At 32.7% G+C, this 13,045-nt stretch overlaps 1 protein-coding gene across 1 annotated transcript in view; it reads left to right on the top strand.

The window, feature by feature from the left end:
• Positions 1–7,344: 7,344 nt before the first annotated feature.
• Positions 7,345–13,045, top strand: part of LOC135129545 (protein unc-13 homolog A) — a 186,925-nt gene continuing 181,224 nt past the window's right edge. The window contains exons 1-2 of the mRNA XM_064056714.1: positions 7,345–7,538; positions 8,580–8,684. The gene's annotated coding sequence lies outside the window, so the exon portion shown is untranslated. The remainder of the gene's footprint in view (positions 7,539–8,579; positions 8,685–13,045) is intronic.

The raw sequence follows: 13,045 nt of genomic DNA, 5'->3' as shown, positions 1-13,045 counted from the left end.
AATGAAAGCTACGGTAAACCACAAGATTGGGACTTAATTATGATGGCCGTCAGACGGGAACGGAGGACCTATTTTCCGCACTCTAGGCTTCCCTAGCTTACGCTTGGTTAGTAAGAATATGTACGACACCCAATTTAAACCGTAACCGTAAACAACTTTCCCATTATTCGCAGCTCTTTTGCAAATCGATATGCTAATAAGAACCTTTCTACGCCTCCTTGCCCATAACGCAATATAGAGCCGCTTCGGCTTGCAACCCACTTGTTTACTCCTTGTTAAACGTAAACACTGCGTGTTTTCTTGCACTACGAGCCGTCATAACAGTAATAGTAACACAACAATAATATTTAACGCGTCCCGGAAGACCAAAGCGTAAAGAACACTCAAAATTAGTTTAATTATGTTCCAAAACGAGAATAGCGTGTTTAACGCAGATGATGGTCTTAAGAAAAGCGCTATCTATATACCCAGTTTGGGTGGTGCGCAAAATGCAAAAAAATCCAATATTTAAATTTTACCCAAATGCAGGAATTTCATTTCAACCGCTACAACTTTGACACCTATAGCGGAATTTTTAATATCCGTATGTGGAGCGTTCGCGTCTATCCCGTTCGGAATGCGAATCCGGGTCAGCGAGGAAATCGTGCGAATTTGTTGAGACGCCGGCGAGACATCTTATTTCGTTCCAGGGGAGACCATCTGCCGCGACTGAGTCGGAGTGCCGGAAAGACGCCATATATCTTCCGGGGGGAGGAAAAATACACGTTTATTTCGTCGAGAGGGTGCGTTATATTGACTTTCACTCGATCATGAATGGGTTGCGAAAGTGGAGGCTGCGGAATGCACGGGTCAGGTTACTGCGACCTTTGAAACGTGGCTTTTATGGGGACGAACGCAATTATTGTAAGGAGAAAAATGGACGGCGGTGATGAGGAGCGTAATTGGTTTGCTTAGCAACGAAGACGGAGTACTTAATAGGGTACGGAGAGGATATTGTTTTGTTTTCTTTGGTGATTAAATACGAAAGGCACGAAAGTTCACTTTCGCGCTCTGTTTCTTCGTGAAAAAGTTAAATAGCGTTTACCACGCAAAACTTTTACTCTCATGGATAATAGTTTTGCTTGCTGAGCGTATGCTAACTACTTTTAATAACATTTTGAAAATTAACTTTGAAATCGTGGTAAATCGTTAACGAAAATTTATTCGTTTATCCCATCCAAAAAAATGTAATGACGTCATCTCGAAATTTTGACGAGTAAATCCTCTCTGAAATATGCAAAATATTATGACTTTGATATCACAATTTGTCGTTTTTAATTTTTTTCAATGTTTCTCGACTTCCAAACTTTCCGAATTTCGAATTTTTTGCTTCCTCGATTTTTCAAGTTATTGATTTTGATTTTTCATTTTCCCGCTTTAATGATTTTTATTTTATATTTTCCGAATTTTTTCACGATTTTTCGTTTTTTGATTTTTTTATTTTTTCAATGCTTTTTTGATTTTATAATTTTTTGGTTATTAAATTTTTTAAATTTTCATTCTTCGATCTTTCAGTACCTTTTCCCATTTCTACAGTTCGTAATTCACCGATTTTCCAATTTCTTTAATTTTCAAGTTGTTGGTTTCCAATTTTTAGAGTTTCAAAAATTTCATTTTATACATTTTCGTTTTTTGATTTTCGATTTTTCAGTTTTACAATTTTACAATTATTCGATTTTTTAATTCGAAAAACTTAAAATTAAAAAATTAATCAATCCAAAAATTGGTAAACTCAAAAATTGCAAAATCGAAAAATTCTAGAATCGTCAAAATAGTAAAGTCGAAAAACTGTAACATTGAAAGATCGAAAAATTGAAAAATTAAATATCGAGACACTAAAATTTTTTTTTATATTATTCAATGTTTCACGTCCATAATTTTTTGTCTTCGACTTTAATTTTTTTCAATTTTTCAATTACAGTGTTCAGTTTCTCAATTTTTAATTTTTCGAATTTCCAAATTTTTGCTTCCTCAATCTTTCAAGTTATTGATTCTTATTTTTCGTTTTCCTGATTCAACGATCTTTATTTTTGATTTTCCCGATTTTTTAATTTTCATTTCTACATTTTCTGTCATAATCTTTAATTCTTTTATCTTCTTTGTTTCTTCAATGTGTCTTTCGATTTTATAATTTTTCAATTCATCGATTTTCCATTGTTTCAGTTTCATAAAATTTAGTTTTCAATTTTTTAATTTCACGAATTCCAAATTTATCGATTTTTCGTTTCTTCAATTTTTCGATTTGCAGTTTTTCAATATAACAATTTTTCAATGTAACAATTTTTCCATATTACAATTTTTCATTTTTCAACTTTTCTTTTCCTCAATTTTTCAACTTCCTGATTTTTATTTTATATTTTCCGGATATTTTCGCAACTTTTTTTTTCAGTTTCTTCATTTTATCAACGATTCTTTTGTTTTTATAATTTTTTGGTTATTAAGTTTTTAAATTTCCATTCTTGGATTTTTCAATACCTCGATTTTCCCATTTTTGGATTTCCCAACTATCCGATTCATTTTATACGTTTTAGTTTTTTGATTTTACAATTTTGCAAATTTTCAATTTTTTCAGTGGTAGAAATGGAAAATTGAAAAATTCAAAATTGAAAACTAGCGAATTTGCAGATCGAAAAGTTGTAAATCCCAAAAACTAATGTACCGAAAAATTGGAAGATCGAAAAACTAAAAAATTTATAAATGAAAACTCGAAGAGAGAAGAAACAAAAAAAATGAAAAATTGAAAAATTGTAATTCGAAAAATAGATATACATTGAAAAATCGAAAAATTGAAACAACTTAAAATCTGGAAAACAAAAAATTGTAAAATTGGAGCATTGATTTCATACACTTTTTCGATATTTTGATTTTTCGATTTATCGAAATTTCGATATTTCGGATATTTTTTAAATTTTTGTTTTTTTTGACTTTTTATTTTTTAATTTCCCAGTTCTTTTCTCGACTTATAGAGATTTCGATATTTCCATTTTTTTGATTGTTCAGTTTCCCGATTTCCCAATTTTCAATTTTCAGGTTTTTCAATTTTTCGATTTCCCAATTCTTTAGGAATTAATTTAGTTTGGAGATTTTTCAACTTCTCGATTTCTCGTTTTTCTTTATTTTCTGTTTTTCAGTTTTAGATTCTTTTAAATATTTTGACTGTCTAAATTTGAGATTTTTCGATTTTTTGATGCTTTTATTTTTCGACTTCTGCTTCAGTTTTTCGCTTTCTCGATTTATGGAAATATCGAAATTTCGATTTTTCGATTGTTCAATTTCCTGGTTTTTCGATTTTCCAATTTTTTGTGTTTCGATTTTTTCAGTTTGGGGATTTTACAAATTCTCAATTTCAGTTTATTTTTATATTGCCGTTTTTTAATTTTATGATTCTTTGCCATTTTTATTTCCCGATTTTTAAATTTTCTAATAAAATATGTATCTCAATTTTTCAATTTTTTCAATTTTCGATTTCCCAATATCTCGGTTTTACGATTTTTAAAATTTTTCGACTCTTAGATTTCCCGATTATTCAAGTTTTCGATTTATCAATTTCTGGATATTTTAATTTTGAAATTTTTCAATATTTCAGTTTTTGAGATTTTAGATTTTTCGATTTCCCAATTCTTCAAAAATTAATTTAGTTTGGAGATTTTTCAACTACTCGATTTCTCGTTTTTCTTGATTTATCTGTTTTTCAGTTTTGCAATTCTTTGGTCTCGATTTCCCGATTTTTAAATGTTCTCAATTTTTCAACTTTCCTCTTTTGGGATTTTTCAATTTTTCGATTTTACCAATTTTTCAAAACTTCAATATTGGGGTTTTTCAACATTTTGATTTTCTGAATTTTAGATTTTTCGGTTTTTGATGTTTCGATTTTTCAACTTCTCGATTTTAAATTTTTGGATTTCTCGGTTTTTAAAATTTTTCATTCTTCTATTTTTTATTTTTCAGTCTTTCAATGTCTCGATTTATCAAAATATCGAAATGTCGATTTTTCTATTGTTCAGTTTCCCGGATTTTCGATTTTCCAAATTTTTATTGTTTGGATTTTTCAGTTTGGGGACTTTCCAATTTCTCAATTTCTGTTTTTTTTTGATTTTTCAATTTTTAAAATATGTATCTCAATTTTTCAATTTTCCCAATTTTCGATTACCCAATATCTCGGTTTTTCGATTTTTAAAATTTTTCGCCTCTTAGATTTCTCGATTTTTCAAGTCTCCGATTTATCAATTTTTGGAAATTTTAATTTTGGAATTTTTTAATTTCAGATTTCTCGATTTCTGGATTTTTTATTTGTCAATTTTCCCATTCAATTCTCCGATTTTTCGGTTTCAAATTTTTGGTTTATTTAATTTTAAAATTTTTTTATTTTTCTGTTTTAAAAATTTTTTATTTTTCTGTTTTAAAAATTTTTTATTTTTCAGTTTTTCGATTTCTCGATTCGATTTTTCGATTCGATGTATTGAATTTTTCAGTTTGGTGATTTTACAAGTTGTCAATTTCTGTTTTATTTTTTTGATTTTCCAGTTTTTTTATTTTACCATTCCTTGCAATTTTGATTTCCCGATTTTTAAATTTTCTAATAAAATAGGTATGTATTTCAATTTTTCAATTTTTCCAATTTTCAATTTTCAGATATCTCGGTTTTTCAATTTTAAAATTTTTGGACTCTTAGATTTCCCGATTATTCAAGTTTTCGACTTATCAGTTTTTGGATAATTTTGAAATTTTTCAATAATCCAATTTTTGAGATTTTAGATTTTTCGATTTTCCAATTTTTACAGGTTTCGACTTTTCAATTTTTCTATTTTTCAGTTCTTCAAGAATGAATTTAGCTTGGAGATTTTTCAGCTACTTGATTTCTCGTTTTTCTTGATTTTTCTGTTTTTCAGTTCTGCAATTCTTTGTTTCGATTTCCCGATTTTTAAGTGTTCTCAGTTCTTCAATTTTCCTGTTTTGGGATTTTTCAATTTTTCGATTTATGAAATTTGGAATTATCAATTTTTAGCCCAATATTTGGATTAATTTCTGATTTTTAGATTTTCCGATTTTTTGATGTTTCGATTTTTCGATTTTCCAATGTTGCAATTCTCCCATTTTGTCGTTGCCATTCTCCCATTTTTTCGATATTATGATTTTTCGATTTTTTATTTAAAATTTAGATTTCTCGATTTATCGAAATTTCGATATTTCGGATTTTTTTAATTTTCGTTTTTTTTTGACTTTTTATTTTCTAATTTACCAGGATTTTTCTCGATTTATAGAGATTTCGATATTTCCGTTTTTTTAATCGTTCAGTTTACCGGTTTTTCAATTTTTCGATTTCCCAATTCTTTAAGAGTTAATTTAGTTTGGAGATTTTTCAACTTCTCGATTTCTCATTTTTCTTGATTTTTCTGTTTTTCAGTTTTAGATTCTTTTGAACATTTTGATTGTCTGAATTTTAAATTCTTCGATTTGTGGATTTTAAATTTTTGGATTTTTCATTTTTTTATTTTTCAGTTTTTCGCTTTCTCGATTTATGGAAATATTGAAATTTCGATTTTTCGATTGTTCAATTTACTGGTTTTTCGATATTCCAATTTTTTGAGTCTCGATTTTTTCAGTTTGGGAATTTTATAAGTTCTCAATTTCTGTTGTATTTTTTTGATATGCCAGTTTTTTAATTTTATGATTCCCGATTTTTGAATTTTCTAATAAAATATGTATTTCAATTTTTCAATTTTTCCAATTTTCGATTTCCCGATATCTCGGTTTTCCGATTTTTAAAATTGTTCGATTCTTAGATTTCGCGATTTATCAATTTTTGGATATTTCAATTTTGAAATTTTTCAATATTCCAATTTTTGAGATTTTAGATCTTTCGATTTTCCAATTCTTCAAGAATTAATTTAGTTTGGAGATTTTTTCTTGATTTTTCTGTTTTTCAGTTTTGCAATTCTTTGGTTTCGATTTCCCGATTTTTAAATGTTCTCAATTTTTCAATTTTCCTGTTTTGGGATTTTTAAATTTTTCGATTTTATCAATTTTTTGAAACTTCAATATTGCGGTTTTTCAACATTTTGATTTTCTGAATTTTAGATTTTTCGGTTTTTTGATGTTTCGATTCTTCAACTTATCGATTTTTAATTTTTGGATTATTCAGTTTTTAAAATTTTTCATTTTTCTATTTTTAATTTTCTACTCTTTCAATATCTCGATTTATCGAAATATCGAAATTTCGATTTTTTTATTGTTCAATTTCCCGGATTTTCGATTTTCCAAATTTTTTACGTTTCGACTTTACAGTTTGGGAACTTTACGATTTCTCAATTTCTCTTTTTTTTTATTTTTCAGTTTTTAAAATATGTATCTCAATTTTTCAATTTTCCCAATTTTCGATTACCCAAAATCCGGTTTTTCGATTTTTAAAATTTTTCGCCTCTTAGATTTCTCGATTTCTCGATCTTTTTGTCAATTTCCCCATTCAATTCTACGATTTCTCGGTTTTAAATTTTTGGTTTTTTCGATTTTAAAAACTTTTTATTTTTCTATTTTAAAAATTTTTAATTTTTTAGTTTTTCGATTTCTCGATTCGATTTTTCGATTTTCCAATTTTATGATGTTTTGACTTTTGTAGTTTGGGGATTTTTCTTTTTTTGGCTTTTAATTTTGTTAATATACCAGTTTTTTTCAATTTTTCGAATTTGACAAAAATCACAAACATTCAGAATTCTCTGATTAATAATGTAGCTTCCCGGCATACTCGCTGCGCTCGCATTTTCGTAAATTCGTTTATAGAAGTTATAATAAAAAAAATAATTGTGTGTGAAGTTTTTTGAACTGGAGAAAATCTTTACCAAATGAATAAAAAATGATTTCCTTGACCTGACAAGCATCAAGTCCCTAAATAAATTCTTTAGTGAACGAACGCCGTACTTAATAAATTGTGACCGCCGTACTTAATAAATTTCCACGGCGAACTTGATCTGTTTTATTAAAAGTCCAACAGACAGCCCAACTAGACCCACAGCCACATTTCTCCCCACGCCTCCGCGTCGAAAGTAAAACCGCTTATTGGAAACCCACCGCAGCGCCCATCTCCCGCATGCAACCCATCGTCTCCTGGTCCCACCACAATACCATCGCAACGTGCATTAGCATTAAGCAACCCATCTATCTGTATGGGAGTATAAGGAAGGCGCGCGCGGGGCCAAGAGAAATCAATATGAGGGGCGACTTAGGGGCGCAGGCTTGAGCCCTACTGAGCCTAGCGAACGCCAGTGTTCCTTCGCCCCACTCGGCTATTGCATCTCCGCGTACGACGCCGGCTCCTATCACAACGTAAAACGCACCAGTGATGCTACAACTTTCATTCATGCTGTGATGTGCCGAAGAGATGTGGCCCTCCGGAGCGGCCTCTGCCGGACCTCCCGGCCCGTCGGTGGCCACGTGTGCAGTGAAAAGTGCCGCAGGAACCCAACGTGCGCCCGTTTTTCGCCCAGTCGGGAATTTTTCACAGGGTAAAACACGATCTGAGACGGTGGCGGTGTGGCGGGCGTCGAATTAGTCGAAAAGGGAAAGTGCGATATGAAAGTTAATGATCGGGTGTATTGCATCAACAGGTTTTTACGAATATCGGAGGGAAGTCGGGGGTGAGAAAATTTGCTTGAGGAAGAGTGTTCCAGAAGCTGCTTTGATATTCCTCGTGCGTCGGATACGAATTCGTTATTAAAAAAAAATCGATTGTGAAAAAACTATCGTTTGAAAACGAAAAATTATACTACCGACGGATTAAAATCTAGATAAAATCTCCGCGAAAGCGTTCAACCACCCTTTGAATTCCAGAAAATGTAACTCGAGGAAAACGTGAGCTTTCGCAGTCACCGAACTAATAAATATTCAAAAGCTTCGTAAAAAAAGCGCATAATAAAACTAAAACAAATCACTATAAACACTAAGTAGTAGTTCGTTCGTCGAAAAAGGTCAACTAACCACCGATAAGCAGTTCTTATCGTCGCGTATTATTATTCAACAATTTTATCCAAATTCGGGTTTAGGGGCGAAAAACGTCAATTAAAAGCGCCAACTCTGCCATCCTTTGTGCTACTATAATGGAGTCTTCTACAGTTTCGGGCCACACATCGCGAAAACCTAAGGGTTGAAACTGATAGCAATCGGGGCGAGTTGGGGTGGATTTCATAACAAAAGTCAAAGTAACCTTGAACTAGTTCCGTAGTTAGCACATCTTGACTCAAAAACTCGCTATATTACGCATCATGCTCTAATTACTCTCGTACCGTTGTCGTTATCACGGTTACCCCCGACTGCAAATTCATTCCATCATTGTACCTCGTCGACAAATTACGCATTAATTAATATTTCATCGACAACCCCACCTGAATAATTGAAAATCCAGCACGGTAACGATTTTCCTTCGACAATACCCTAGGTCGTCGATTGTTCCGCCCGTCACACAATAAACCAACCAGTCATTTCAATTTCATTATCATAAACACCGTTTTTACCGACTGGGCGAAAAATAATAAATAATCTCTTTCAAGTTTCTAAAAAACCAACAAGTGTTCACTAACTCGTAAAAATTTGTGTTGCCAAAATGTTGTTCGGTGTTCGAAAAGCCAGTGTGGAATAAGTGTCGACTTTTGCAGGTCAGTGGTATTCCGGTTGTTACGATGCAGCAGCGGACTTGTTCGCGAACAAACGCAATGTCAACTGTGTCACACTTTATGTCGCCCTTTATGGCTTCGGGTTTGATAGTTCGCAATAATGTGGCTCGTATTTAAATAATTTAGGTCAAATGTGTTCAGTGGGGTGTAACACCTTAACACCGCCGTCATTCCGGATGGATGGATTCGAATCCACGAACATAATTAATGAATATTGTTGTGAACGTTTGAAGGAAACTCGGCGCCGATTGGACGGCTCAAGGTCGCTTGTGTGACGTAACCGACGACAATGTGCTGCTTAAAATTCACACGTTCTTTAATTTGAAGCCCTAATCTGAATAACATATCTAACAAAACTAATTACAATATTCATCAAGGTCGGTTTTAAACGATAACAGAACTTGTAACACGTGCGGCGAAAGTTCCAACGTACATTTACGTCTAACGAGGAAATTAAAATTGTAGTGGACTCTAATACCATCGACATTATAAACCAAAAAACTAGCTATAAAATTCAGCAGTAGTATTCGACGAGATTATTTCACAAATTTTTATTTATGTCAGAAAATCCGAAATAGACACAAGATAATAGATTCTCTCGGGCGATATGCGGTCGACAAAGGACGTCGCTTTCGGTGCTTTATGGAAACGACAGTGAAATATACTTCCTTGGGAAGCAACAACTCTATGCGTCTCAGGAATGACCCGGGATTATTTGATGTCCGCGTTATAAATGAATTATCATTAATTACAATATTGTTGGGCTTTGAGGCCGCCGTGACCCGAATGTAATCGCGTTGGCCGGGCACGACGATCATCGGCGCCATTAGTAAATAGCGCAGGACCGGGTACGAAGTCGTGGAATTTTTCTAAACGCTGCAGACAAAAAAATTAATAAATCAAGCCGGTCTTGATGTGCTTTCTGAAAAAATGGGGTTACTAAAACGCCTGGCGCCAAAGCGTTGCAAAAAGTGCGTCTGAGAAAGCTTTTGTTCTTAAGAGATTTTTTTTCTGAATTCATTAATGTCTCATAGTTGAATTACCCATAAGCCGCCTTTTCCTCTTAAATTGTCTATATTTGGTCTGGCGCTGAGTGCCCGGAAATCGGGTGAACCTATTCATTAAAAAAAACCTTCGTGGCATCGCATTGTCACCCACGGACCTTTTTCCCGTCCCTATTTGCACTATCCCCTTCAACACTATTATGCTTATCCTCACTATAATGAAACCAACAAAATCCCTTTATCCCCAGCAAATTTCTCAACTTTATTCCTGACAATCCTTCGACAAGCCCAGCCATTATACCACACATAATAGCCAAACTTTCCCATAACCATCAATCATTTCGGTGTAAAGCCACCCGCAAAATAATTTAAACAGTTAGAAATAATCGCGCAACTTCCAACAATACCAACTTAAAAGAGAACTTCACGGCCGCATGAAACACGAAAGATTGATTGTGACTTTGACTCTAGTCATAATTTTTTAAAAAAATCCGATCACGTCGTGTTTGCCGTTGCAGAAACTGTTCAATCTCGTTCCATACAAGATCCGTAGTTAAATCAAAATGGCGCTTGCGTTGAAAATGTGATTAAATTATCTCGAGGGAATTTGTTGCGGTGGCAATGGGGAGGAAGTAATGGTTTTTATTTTATAGAATTAGGGACGGCTTTTATTTTTGTAGCGAGGCGTGGGCGGATTTCTTCTGAACATACGATTAATTCCAATCAATACTTTACTACGGTTTTATTAAATGTTATTATGTAATCAACAATGTAACACAATGTTTTCCCGGCGCCTCCGCCATAATTGTCGCCCTCGACTGTGACAAAGCAACTCAATACAGCTATTCACAATTCCGAGCAATTACTCCAATAGCATGCAACATATTTCGCACGCTATGCAGTTCTTATCGCCCCTAATTGCGCTCTAATTCGAGCAATTAGAAGTACTTTTTACGAATTCGCATTATAATAGAAATAGTTGTAAAGCAACAAGTCCTTGGCGAAGCCCCAAGGAATAACCTAACTGTTAAATCCGCATTAAGATCGAGTATAAACACATAAATATTCCGCGGCCCACTTGTTGGCACCGAAAAAACATCCCCGATGCGAAATTAATTGCGTCGGCAACCCCCGATGATTTTAATGGCGAACGAAAGGTCGAAGGTAGAAGCAGACGTTTTCGGTTTAAAACGGGATTCCAGTTTGAGTGTGGACACAGCGAAAAATTCTGGGTGGGATGATGGAACGTGGGCCGAAATTAAGTGGGCTTAGCGAAAATGGGTACGGCAGCATTTTCGGTTGTTTGTTGGCTACGCACTTAAACTGGAAATTAATCAAGTGGAATTTGGACTTTCGGAATTATTTGTGATTGTAATGCACGATGTAGTTCAAAACGCGGTTATGAAGTTTTCGCAAATCTTCGTTAAAAGTGGGTCGAATAACTTTTCTGTCTATTTAGTATTCAATTGATTGCCCCGAAAGACAAAGTTATGAACGGGAACGTGAAAACATAGACAGAACTGAGTTTTGATTGATTGTAACACTTGCTACTGTGTAAGTGCGCCTTTACACACCAGTTCTTACTTGAAAGAAAAGCGTCCAAAGCAAAATACGATGCGTTTTTTTGACAAATTTTAAATATTTACGAGTATATTTGCCATAAAAAATATCGTGAGCTTTACAGGCTTTATCTCACCATTTGATGCCAATCTGCATATCGAGCATTAAAATTTTGAAAAATTATAAAAAATGTTAGCGCAGCTTGTTTGAACTGAATCGTCATTTTTTTTTGAATTTTGAACTGATCAAAGCAAACCTCCCCGGTAACGATCCCGCATAGCACAAACACTACCACTTGTTACTGTGTAAGTGTGCCTTAACTACTTCTTTCACCAGTTTTTGCTTGAAAGAAAAGCGCCCAAAGAATGCTCTTTCGGTTTTTCAGCAAAATACGATCCGTTTTTTGACAAATTTTAAACATTTATATTTGCCGTAAAAAATATCATGAGCTTTACACGCTTTATCTAACTAGTTGATGCCAATGTGCATATCGATCATTAAAATTTACGCTGATTGTTTAGAAATTCTAAATTGACTACTGACAACGGTAGAAAAAGTTGGTCTAAGTTTATGTCGACAGACCTTCCCTCGCCGCTGAAGTGCAGCCCAACAAATCCCCTTTGAAAAAGCATAAAAAATGTTTGCGCAGCTTTTTTGAATTGAGTCGTCAATTCTTTTTTGAGTTTTGAACTGATCAAAGCAAACCTCCCCGGTAATGATCCCGCATAGCACAAACACTAGCACTTGCTACTGTGTAAGTGCGCCTTAACTACTCGAAAAAGTGGATGAATGGTAACAGAGAAATCAATGTTCCAATTTTACAATTTTTTGTTTTTCAGATATTAAGTTGTTTCAATTTTTCGATTTTTCAATGTATATCTATTTAAAATTTTTCGAATTGCAATTTTTCAATTTTTCATTTTTTGTTTCTTCTCTCTTCGAGTTTTCATCTATAAATTTTTCCGATTTTCGATCTTCCCATTTTTCGATATTTTAGTTTTTGGATTTTACAACTTTTCGATCTGCAAATTCGCGAGTTTTCAATCTTCAATTTTTCAATTTTTCGATTTTTCAATTTCTACAGTTAAAAAAATCGAATTGAAAAAATTGAAAATTTGCAAAATTGTAAAATCAAAAAACCAAAACGTATAAAATGAAAACTGAAAATCAAAAAATTGGAATTCAAGAACTTGAAAATTAAGGAAATTGGAAAATCGGATAGTTGGGAAATCCAAAAATGGGAAAATCGAGGCATTGAAAAATCCAAGAATGAAAATTTAAAGACTTAATAACCAAAACATTATAAAATCAAAAGAAACGTTGAAAAAATGAAGAAACTGAAAAAAGAAGTTGTTAAAAAATCCGGAAAATATAAAATAAAAATCAGGAAGTTGAAAAATTGAGGAAACGAAAAGCTGAAAAATGAAAAATTGTAATATGGAAAAATTGTTATATTGAAAAACTGCAAATCGAAAAATTGAAGAAACGAAAAATAATAAATTTGGAATTCGTGAGATTAAAAAATTGAAAAATTTAAAATTAAAAAACTAAATTTTATGAAACCGAAACAATGGAAAATCGATGAATTGAAAAATTATAAAATCGAAAGACACTTTGAAGAAACAAAGGAAATAAAAGAATGAAAGATTATGACAGAAAATGGAGAAATGAAAATTAAAAAATCGGCAAAAATAAATCAGGAAAACGAAAAATAAAAATCAATAACTTGAAAGATTGAGGAAGGAAATTCGAAAAATTAAAAATTGAGAAAAATTAAAG

Source organism: Zophobas morio, unplaced genomic scaffold (genome assembly GCF_036711695.1).
Source record: "Zophobas morio isolate AGI-343-1 ecotype UQ-CSIRO unplaced genomic scaffold, CSIRO_AGI_Zmor_V1 ptg000016l, whole genome shotgun sequence".
In the NCBI taxonomy this organism is placed as follows: domain Eukaryota; kingdom Metazoa; phylum Arthropoda; class Insecta; order Coleoptera; family Tenebrionidae; genus Zophobas; species Zophobas morio.
This window is presented reverse-complemented; position numbering and strand designations above follow the sequence as displayed.